Source organism: Natator depressus, chromosome 1, assembly GCF_965152275.1.
Source record: "Natator depressus isolate rNatDep1 chromosome 1, rNatDep2.hap1, whole genome shotgun sequence".
NCBI classification, from domain to species: domain Eukaryota; kingdom Metazoa; phylum Chordata; order Testudines; family Cheloniidae; genus Natator; species Natator depressus.
In genome coordinates this window covers 114,617,308-114,627,658 of record NC_134234.1, presented here as the reverse complement: position 1 = coordinate 114,627,658, position 10,351 = coordinate 114,617,308, and the positions used below count along the sequence as shown (strand labels likewise).

The following is a 10,351-nucleotide window of genomic DNA, read 5'->3' as shown; positions in this document are numbered from 1 at the left end:
TTCTTACACGTTTAAAAAGGTGGCTTTGCAGTATTGTGAAGCAGTCTGCCAAAAGGCCATTACTCCAAATAGAAAGAACCCATTTTTTTTAACATGGGGACAGTTAAGGAACCTGGACAACTGCTTGTTTTATTTCTTTGTCTTGTAATAGATATGCAGAAGTGGATGAGCCATGCCATTAGGAATATTTGCTAGTCATTGTTTAATACTCTCAGCCTATGCTAAGTAGTGGCTTTTTTTATTTTGTAAATAGGTGCAGCAAGAATCTGTAAGCATCTGCAATAAAATGAAATCACAGAGAGGCAGAGTTTCTAATGCTACTTTTTCAAGAGTTGTATCATATTACAGTCGTCATGCCTTCTTACTCGTTGTTTGTAATCCTGTTGCATTAGTCAGTTTCTTCTAATAAATCAAATACAAGTTGTGACATGTTGTTAATTCGATCACTAATAACGTGCTCAAATTGCAAATCTATGTCAGCAGGTTGGTGTTGATTAAGTTTTAGTCACCACTAACATATTGTTTTAAATGACTGATAAATTTTATTTGCTTCAGTGATAGACAGCCTGGTCTATTTTTTCTCCCCCTGTAAGCTTAGGAAAATTACACAAATGGCCCTGAGGTGGTCCTCTATAGGTCTTTCACTTTCTGTATTTGCTGCAAAGAGAGCTGGTAACCACTAGAGGGGAGGAGACTGCCGGCTTTACTGAATGCTTCACCGTAGAGCTTGAAGGTGCAGGAGCTGTCACAAGACTGGTTGTCCAACGAAATGGTTTAAAATATGTTATGAAGGTTAGTGTAAAAAAATTTCTTAATGCATTTCAAATATTTATTTCTCAGCATAGAGACTCTCTTGGATTATTAATACCACAGGTGAGAGTCTCTGAACCCTACAGTGGCAAACATTAGAAAGATTATCTTTGAAGGAAATGTATTAAACCTTTTAAAAACAAATGTTTTATTGTCTATGAAAAGAGAGCATCAACTGAAAGTATGTGGTGAAGGAATAGCCAACACTGTGGTTCAGATATGAAATTAGATGTTTTGATGCTAGTCAACTATTCTCCCCACCTACCCCCACCTACAGAGAGAAGAGAAAAGTACTGATGCTGAGGAAATAACTTGAGTGATTGAAAACTTAAACATCTTTCTTAGGAAGTTTCTAAATCTTGTAGGCTGTGACATAGATAACTTAATTTAAACCAGAATAGCAACAACACTCTTCTTACAGTCTGTAGATTAGATATATGTATATATTATCTATTTCTGTGGAGATAGATAAATAGATAGTATGACCTTTTTATATGATTTTAAAGAGCAAAATTCTTGGTATTGTTAAAGAGCTATAATGTAGAACTGTAGCTTGTTACATTTACTCTCCTGAGTGTAATTGCACTAAGATCATTCAGTTTCCATTTGGAAAGCCAGTGGCAATTACTGGAATACAATGTATCATGCATTTGCTCACTGGATATAAAACGTATATACTAATTCGCAATAAAATGTAACAGCTGTCAGTGCATTTTCTGCTCTGTTACTTCAATAAATTGGAACTCTGACTAGAAAATGGGAATATTGCATTTTTACACACTCCGTAATGTGTTTGCTTTTTGCAAATACAATTTATTTTTTTTATGACAAAAATTGTGGTTTGTTATTACTGCTAGTGGATAAATATTCTTATATTGGAATGAATTACACATGGTATCTGTAAAGAAGTAGTAATATTTTTTTCTTTCTACTGTAGCCTGTCTCCAGTAAACAAAATGCACTTAACCTACTTCTGTCACATACTGGATATATATATATATATATATTACATTGTAATGGCTGTGGAAACAAAAGTTTATTTTACCATACCTATGCAGGTGTTTGGATAACTAGTTAACATTTATTGTAGGAAACCGTTATTTCCCTGTTCGACTTTTTTATATGTATACATACATATATACACCAACAGTTCTGTTAGACAGTTAGCCTGGTTCTTCATATTATGAACTAGTGGGTCTGAGTTTTATTTAAAATAAAATGCCTGCACATTTGTGTAATTTTGTTACTTGAGGTCAGACTTTTCACAGATAATTAGCCTTTTACACACTGTGAAATCAACCTGCATTGGTTATTTGGCTAGACTCTTTGCTTCTGTTCTTTATTTCCCAGAAGGTTAACGTGCTGAAAATCTAGCTGCAAGCTCATAGTACTGTCTCTTTGTGTTGCTAATTATCCCGATGCATAATTATTAATATCAGGAGCAGGAAGAGGAAACAAGCACACCAAATAGTCGTGAACACTCGTGTTCTGGCAGGAAGCTAGTCCTGCATTAATAAAATGTGCCTGTGCCAATATCACAGTAGATAGGAGCGTTCCTTGTTAAGGATCATTTATTAACTGAGATCATCTTTTAGTTCGCCTTGGGGTAATGACTAATGTCAATGGCAAATTTCACAGTTGTCTAGAGAAATGAATTAAATTTGTAATAAAAAGCCCTTCGGCTTGTTGTACATGTTCATTTATTGGAGTAGTTGAACTAGGAGAACTGTAAGGCAACCAAGAACATCGGCTTAATTTTCCTTACATATAAGAGTGACCTTTAGCTCCATATTGAAAAAGTTACCTATGATAGACTGGTAAATTAAATGAGAAGTTCCTCTAATGCAAAATAAACTAAGTGACTAAGCGAAGATAAATGGCCCTTGAGCCTATGCATTTTTTGACAGAAACAAATTCTTTTTTTTTTATACACCAACTCTATTTAAGCCTTCTTAAGGTAGTTTGGTGTACAAACATTCAGATAAAACAACAAAAAAGTTTGATATTAAAAAATAATTAGACGTGCAATAAAGGTTACCATGGATGATTGTAAATTCAGTGTTGTGTGGTGATATTTTGGATATTAAAAATGCAGTTTTCATCATGTAGCACTTCTAAATATACTCGGTACATTCTTTTATTTGGTATAAACTGGAAACAACCTATATTAAATAAATAACACAACTTTCTATAAATTCGGGGGCAGCAAACAGAAGCAATTATTAAAATATTTAATCATTTAGCAGAAATATGAAATTAATACAAAAATACAAAGGAAAATGACATGCAATCACATACAAATGAAAGCAAAACTTATAACAAACTCCCATCAATTTTTAATTAGAGTCAAAGGACAAGTTTCTGATTTTGTGGCATATAACAGACTCAGTCAAGGTAATAAACTGTGTCCAGGTAGCAAGATAATATGGATTTTTTAAAAAAGAGAGGAGTAAGTTTCTCTGTTGTAAAGATGTTCCATACTTTAATAAACACAAAAAGAACATGTGGATTATTCCACTGGGCAGCAATAGAAAATCTGCCAGCCATCAAAAGAAAACAGAGGAAAGAATAAATCTGTATTGCTACCAACACTTAGCAAGGCTATGAATATAGTTGTATGGGAAGCCTTAAAAATCATACTAGCATGCATTTTGACCATTTTCTAAAATGTTTAAGTCTGCAGTACCACTACATATGTTTGAAAGAACCTTGGACATAAATGAAGCCCTAATGTTTTTCATGATCAGTTCTGTGTGTTCTGTATAATCTCTGCATTGTCATATGTGCAGTTGTTGATGTTGGGTAATCAAACTTCCAAATCAGGTGTACGAATCTATTTCTCCCAAATGTAATGTGAATATCAGCGGAGGATTTTAATATCCACTCCCAGATATCTGTGTGGAGGATCCTGATCTTTTAAAAGTATTCTATAAATTTAAGATAATCTCCCTGTATTAGAAACATATTAAATATTATCTCTTCAAAGTTTGATAAGAATCTGATCATTGAAGTATTACTGTCCTGTAAAAATATGAATTTGTATGGTATGTCAATGGAATTAAAGTAAGGCCTTAAGTGATCAAAGGAATACAGTTTTCCATTCTTATCAAGAAACTGGGCATGTCTAGTAAAACCATGAAGAGCCCACTTGCAGTATGAAGTCAGACAAGTTCTGAAGGGGGTGGGGGGAAATGGATTTTTTCAAGAGGGAGATGGCAATGGAAGGTTATAAGGAATTTTGGCAACTCTTGCCTGTATAATTGTTGTTTGATGAGCAAATGGATTAATTATTTTAGAGCCGATAAAGTTAGACTATGAAAGAAAAGTGATCTATTCAAGTGGCATATCCAGGATTTGCGATTGTTCCACAGAGCATCTTTGTTGCTGGGGCCATTGCTGCACCAGTCAGCTAATGGACCAAATGTGCTGCCAAATAGTAAAGGGTAGATTTGGAAGTGCCAGGGCACCAATGGCTTTATTTATTTATTTTCTGATAATGCAGATCAACCTAAACTTTGTATCTGTCATATATCAACATTTTAATATATCATCCTGAAGTTTTTTAAAGAATTTAAGAGGGGTGAAAACCAGAAGGTAATGAATGCAGGAGGGAAAAGTCATCTTGGTAGTGTTTATCTGAGAAAACATCATTAGGCTTAGGTTCTTCCATCATTTTAGCAGGTCCAGAGAATCTTTGGCTGCATGGATTTTAAAACAGCTAATCGAAGTGGAGCCCAGGACAAAGAGAAACTGTCTGTAAGGATTTCTAAATGGTGTTGAGTAAGGCAGATCCTCGGCTGTATGGTAACTAATTCTGAATCCAGAAAATTCTCTAAAAATACTATACTGTTTCAGTAAATTGTAGAAAGAGGTTTGTGCAGCCTCATGGATTACAATTATATTTCCCCACTAGTAAGAATGGAATAGCCATAGGCTTTGCTTTCAAAAAGACTCATACAGAATGCTGTCATTAAAAGTTGTGAATTTTGTAAACAAACCTTGTGTTTTTAAAATAAATATTCTAACTCTCTCAGCATGCAGGTGGGGATGTGTATAATATGTGTTTTATATTTGCAATTTTCAGCGTGTTGACTTAAGCTTTCCAAGAGGGGAAAATACATCTAAGCAAGGCTACATCATAACCTCAAGATCGCAAATGAAAAATCTAGTATATGCAGATCTAAAAGACAGTTACTATATATGTGTGTTTGCAAACTGAAATGCAATATTTTCTGCAGAGGTAAGGTTTGCAGTTATGTATTTAAGGGGAAAAAAATCTAATTCCCCCCCCCAAAACATTTTTCAGTAATTATGTGACTAAGATCATGTAAAATATTTTTTTAAAAAACCCAACAGAACACTGATAAATTGCACATTAATTCATCCTTTGCACAAATAAATATCTGACATTGTGGTAAGTAATTAAGATATTGAGTAAATTTCTCTTAAAATTCAAGCTCCATAATCCACATTTTCAAAAATTCTGAGCATCTTGCAGCTCCTATTCAATGGGAGTTTTGGGTGCTCAGGAGCACCCATGAAATACTGGCTACTTTTAGGCAAGGTGCCTAAATATGGAAGTAAGCAGCCAAATTTGAAAAAGTTTGGCCTGCCTTTTCTGTTGTAGCCATGTTGGTTCCAGGATATTAGATAGACAAGGTGGGTGTGGAAATATCTCTTACTGGACTGACTACTTTTGTTCAGAGACACAAGTTTTCATTCTTACACAGAGCTCTTCTCCAGATGTGGGAAACATACTTAGAATGTCACAGCAAAATACAAGGTGAAACAGATTGCTTAGCATAAGTTATGATATTGTCGTTCTCTGGACGGATGACCTAAACTCCTTCATAGGTTTCAACCACAACTTCAATATCCACCGCACATCCATTAAACTCTCTCTTGAATACTCCCACTATAGGATCAGCTTCAGAAATGGAACCCTCCAGACAACTATATACAAAATACTTCCGGATCACCACACCTACCTTTGCAGATCCAGTAAATACCCCAAACACACCAAGAAATCTGTTATCTATAGCAAGGCTCTCAGATACAACAGAATTTGTTCCAAGGAAAAAGTCTGGGATATGGATCTTAACAGACTTAAAACTGCCTTCACCAAACAACGACACTCCACCAGAGAAGTAGATTGGATCATGGAATGGGCCACTGAAATATCCTGAAAGGAATACAGAAATAAAACCCCCTCTGACTGCACACCTCTAGTTGTCAACTACCACTCCATGCTGGAACCTATATGGGGTATTGTCAAACAATTACAACCCATACCTGCTGGGGACCCCATCGTGAAAAAAATCTTTCCTGAATCCCCCTGTGATGGAGTGTGCATACCACACACTAAGCAAGAAGGGACAGAGGAAGTCCTGCCCCCCAGACCGTGCTGGGTATGCTCCAACTGCTGCTTCAGTATAAAAGGGAGCAGCCCAGCTCAGTGATGGAGGCTCAGTGATGGAAGCTCCAGCCCAGGAGCCACTGCAGCCCCTGCCCATCGGAGCCAGAAGTCCCAAGAACAAGACAGGAGCCCAGTTGCCTACGACCCGTCCAAATGGAGTCAGAGTTCCAGGGAGCTACCTGTGCCAAGGAGACTGGAAAGCCCAATGACATATGGATTGCTGCTTTAGGAGACAGGTTAGGAAGTGACCTAGGGAGAGGGGCTACCCGTAACCCCCAGGAAAGGTGCTGCTGCAGGATCCCCACTGACTCAGTGGCAAACACACTTGCCACTGGCAGGGCCTTGGGCTGGGACCCAGTGGAATATGGAGGGCCCGGGCTCCCCTACTCTGGCCATCAACCCCCTGCCCCACTGCCGGGTAGTGGCCCCAACTCTGGCTATTAGGCCTCATAGCCCTGAACCCGAGCACAGCCTTATTGACTCCGGCCATCAGGCCACACAGCACTGACCCTAAGGGCAGCCTATTGATTCCTGCCATTAGGCTGCACAGTCCTCAACCCAAGGACAGTTATATTGACTCTGACCATTAGGCAGTCCTGCCTTGAGTCCAAGGACAGTCTGGTGGACTTTGACCACAGAGCCGTCACCCCCCACCCCCAATCCTCTCCAAAGGGGGACGAGGTGTGCATACCCTGCAACACCCATCTTTTGAATTTTAAATAATCCCCCAACCTCTGCAAGCTCATCAGCAGAAGCAAGCTCCCAACAGACCAGGACACATCAACTCAAAGCTGTTCCAGATCCTGCCAGAACAACAGACGTATCTCCACTGCTACGATGATCAGCACCCCCCACAACACACCTGTCAAGCTCCATGGATCCCACACATGTATATCACGACATGCGGTGTACCTCATCCAATGCACTAAATGCCCCAATAACAGCTAGGTGGGTGAAACCAGACAAGTGCTACACTCTTGAATGAACTCACACAGAAAAATGATAAAAGACAAAAACACCCTGTCACCTGTGGATGAATACTTTTCACAAAACAATCTCTCTATATGTGACCTCTCAGTCCTCATCCTCAAAGAAAACCTGCACAATACCTTCAAAAGATGATCCTGGGATCTTAAATTCATAACTTCACTATATACTAAAAATCATGGACTGAATAGAGACACTGGATTTATGGCTTATTACAATAATCTATAACCCACTTAACAGCCACTCAGCCCAGATTTTTTCCCTCTTCCCACCCTATGTCTGAAGAGGTGTTAACGGGCCATTTCACCTTGAATTTTCCCTTGAAACATGTGTTAGCTACTTATGCTAAACAATCTGTTCCACCTTGTATTTAGTTGTGACACTCTGACTATATTTCCCAAACCTGAAGAAGAGCTCTGAATAAAATCAAAAGCTTGTCTTTCTCAACAACAGAAGTTGGTCCTAGAAAAGATCACCCAAATTTGTGTTTTATTACAATTATACTAGAGTTAACATTTGAGAAGAACTCTTTGGTCTGAATTCAACTCATTTAATCTAAATCAGACTCTCTTCTCTATTAAATAGTTTTCTTTATTTTAAATATATTTCTTCACAACCCTAGACTTACAATAAGTGACGCATCAAGAAAGGAATGCAGAAATGGGTGGGGCTGTCCAAAAATTATTCATTCGTTCCCCTGCCTTCCTCCTCCTCTCCTCCCCGCTTCCGCCCCCCAGCTGTCATGTAGACTTTATGCTTATTCACAGAGGGAGTTTAGAAATGTTTTCAGAAAATGCAGATGTGCAGAGCATTCCTAATAAGGATGGGGAAAGAGTTTGTGCTCCCCTTTTAACCGCTCTCTCACCTCAGCCTTTTCAGCATGTAACCTTATTCTCTGTGGGATTACTTGGATGAAAACCAATTAGAGAACTACTCACACAATATAAATGCATACAGATTAGCACAGATTGAACAGTACCAATGCCAACTAATCATACACTATATAAAGTCCTAAACAATATAGATATTAAGGAATGATGGGAAAATGGACTCATTGTTGTCAGAAAACTGAGAAGAAAATGCAGCCAGTGCAAAACTATTTATTTAAATAATAAATAAAGTATGGGTTTGTTTCCTTGTTTCCCTTTGTGGCAATCTGCCCACCCTCAAACCAAGCATATATTCTTTATCGCTTAATTTACCACAATGAAAAGTCAGCCTATGTTTGTACGTAAGCACCTCTCATACCTTCTTGGTAACATTGCTTTTTTCTCCTTTAACTGCCTGTCCCTCCAATAGCCTCAAATGCAGCACTGATTCTCCAGCTGGCAAAAGGGTGAGAGACTAGTCTCCTCAGAGGTTGATGCCAATCCACTCCACAGATGGCTGGAAGGAAGCAGTTGGGGACTCCGAACACAATTAGGTTATTTTAATGCCCAGCCCCAGGGACTCAGAGACCTGAAGATGCTCTCAAGCTTTGGTCTGCTGGGTGGAGCTTGCAAGGATGACTGAGAGCCCTGGGACAGGCCATTAGTTCAATTTCAGATGCTGACTTTTAATTACTTAAATTCTAGGATGTAAATATGGTATTTCTTTTCTCATATTATTTCCCATGGAAGGATAGGGAGTGATGAGAAAGTGCAGGTCCGTGGCAGTGTAAATGGTGTGTTCTGTTCAGACTTCACTCTAACTTGGTTCTTTCTTCTCAAGACATTGCTGCATACTCTGTTACATACTAATTCCAAAATGTTTTCAGGATGAAAAAGACTTACACTGGAATAACCTTATAATAACCTTTCCTACCTCCTTTGCTATTTCTTTGTAATGCCATCAATCATGGCGAAATCTTTTGGAATTTTTAAATTAATATCACATTTTGATCATCCTAGTGTGATTTTTCAGCCTTGTTTGTGCATAGTTAGAGCTGTGTGAGATATCTGTTATTTACTTTCATATTCAGAAGGTCTTTACCCTTGACAATCATTTTGTTTTACCCAGTCTGCAGTTGAAATGATCTTGAAATAATCTAGTAGACTTTTAAGTAGGCTGCCTCATCCCCTCTTCTGGATGTTTATTCAACTGATTCCTTAACAGCAGAACTAAATTGTTCACTTAATATTATAAAAAATGGGAGATGGAGGAAAACTTTATTTAGCTTTAATGCTCAGATACTTCTCTCAGATGTGAGAGAAGAAAACACACTACGCACTCCCCCCCAAAGTCCTACACAGATTGGCAAAAAGCAACCTGAGCCAGCTAAAGGAAATGGAATAGTTCACAGGAGGGGTTTGGCCCTCTCTAGAACAGCTGTATGTTTTAGACCAGTAGTGATTATGTATTTAATTTTATTCTGAAATGGTTTATTATAGCATTTTTTAAAAGCTAATTACAGTAGTAACTCCTTCAACGACATGGTGTCTGTCTCTCACTTCAAAGAAGACAGTTGAGAAAAGAGAATTGTGCCATCATGGTTATTACACAATTTTCACTGAATTCATATTCTGTTTTAGTAGGGGTGTGATGCATCTCAAATACATTCATTAAGCTTTCATAGCTTAATTTTCTGACTATGAATTGGGGCCAAATTCTAGAGAGCTTACTCAGGGATCGACCAGTCCCACCCTTTATGCATGGGGATCATGCCGTTGTCACATGGAAAGCAGGAGTCTCACTGCCCATTCTCAAGCTATAGTGGAGCCCCTATTATGATGGGAAGTCCCCTTTTTTAAGTGGAATGAGCCACTGATTGGGAAAATCCAGGCATCCTGGCACCTTGGAGTTGAACTGTCATGGAACTGGGGAGAGCAGCAGGGGGCCTTACATCTAGTTTGGAGGCACAAAGCCCTGCCCCTTCAGTGGATCCATGACTTCTATAGGTTTTGAAGACTGGATTGCTTGTTTCTGTCATAGAGGAGGTGGGAACTAAATCCTGCCCCTTCCCAAACAAAAATATTTATAGGGAAACTATGAGGGAAAACTCAATGAGTTTTCCTGTCACTAAGGCTCCTCCTGTGGATAATTGTAAGGATGGGTGCAACTGGGACCTCAGATTTTACTCAATTTACTCAGTTCCCCTGAATTATGTGGCAATTTTACATGGCTAGGGACAGAATAAAAACAGAGTGAAGGCTTAAGGTT

The 10,351-nt window shown here is 38.4% G+C and overlaps 1 long non-coding RNA gene across 4 annotated transcripts in view; it reads left to right on the top strand.

The window, feature by feature from the left end:
- The first annotated feature begins 681 nt into the window (after positions 1 to 681).
- The window catches only part of LOC141982731 (uncharacterized), a 247,464-nt gene continuing 237,794 nt past the window's right edge, over positions 682 to 10,351 (top strand). For 3 of the 4 annotated variants that reach the window (XR_012638203.1, XR_012638202.1, XR_012638204.1), the window contains exon 1: positions 700 to 792. This is a non-coding gene — a long non-coding RNA (uncharacterized LOC141982731). Of the gene's footprint in view, positions 793 to 10,351 lie in introns of all 4 variants that reach the window. The other variant, XR_012638205.1, reaches the window with a different exon arrangement.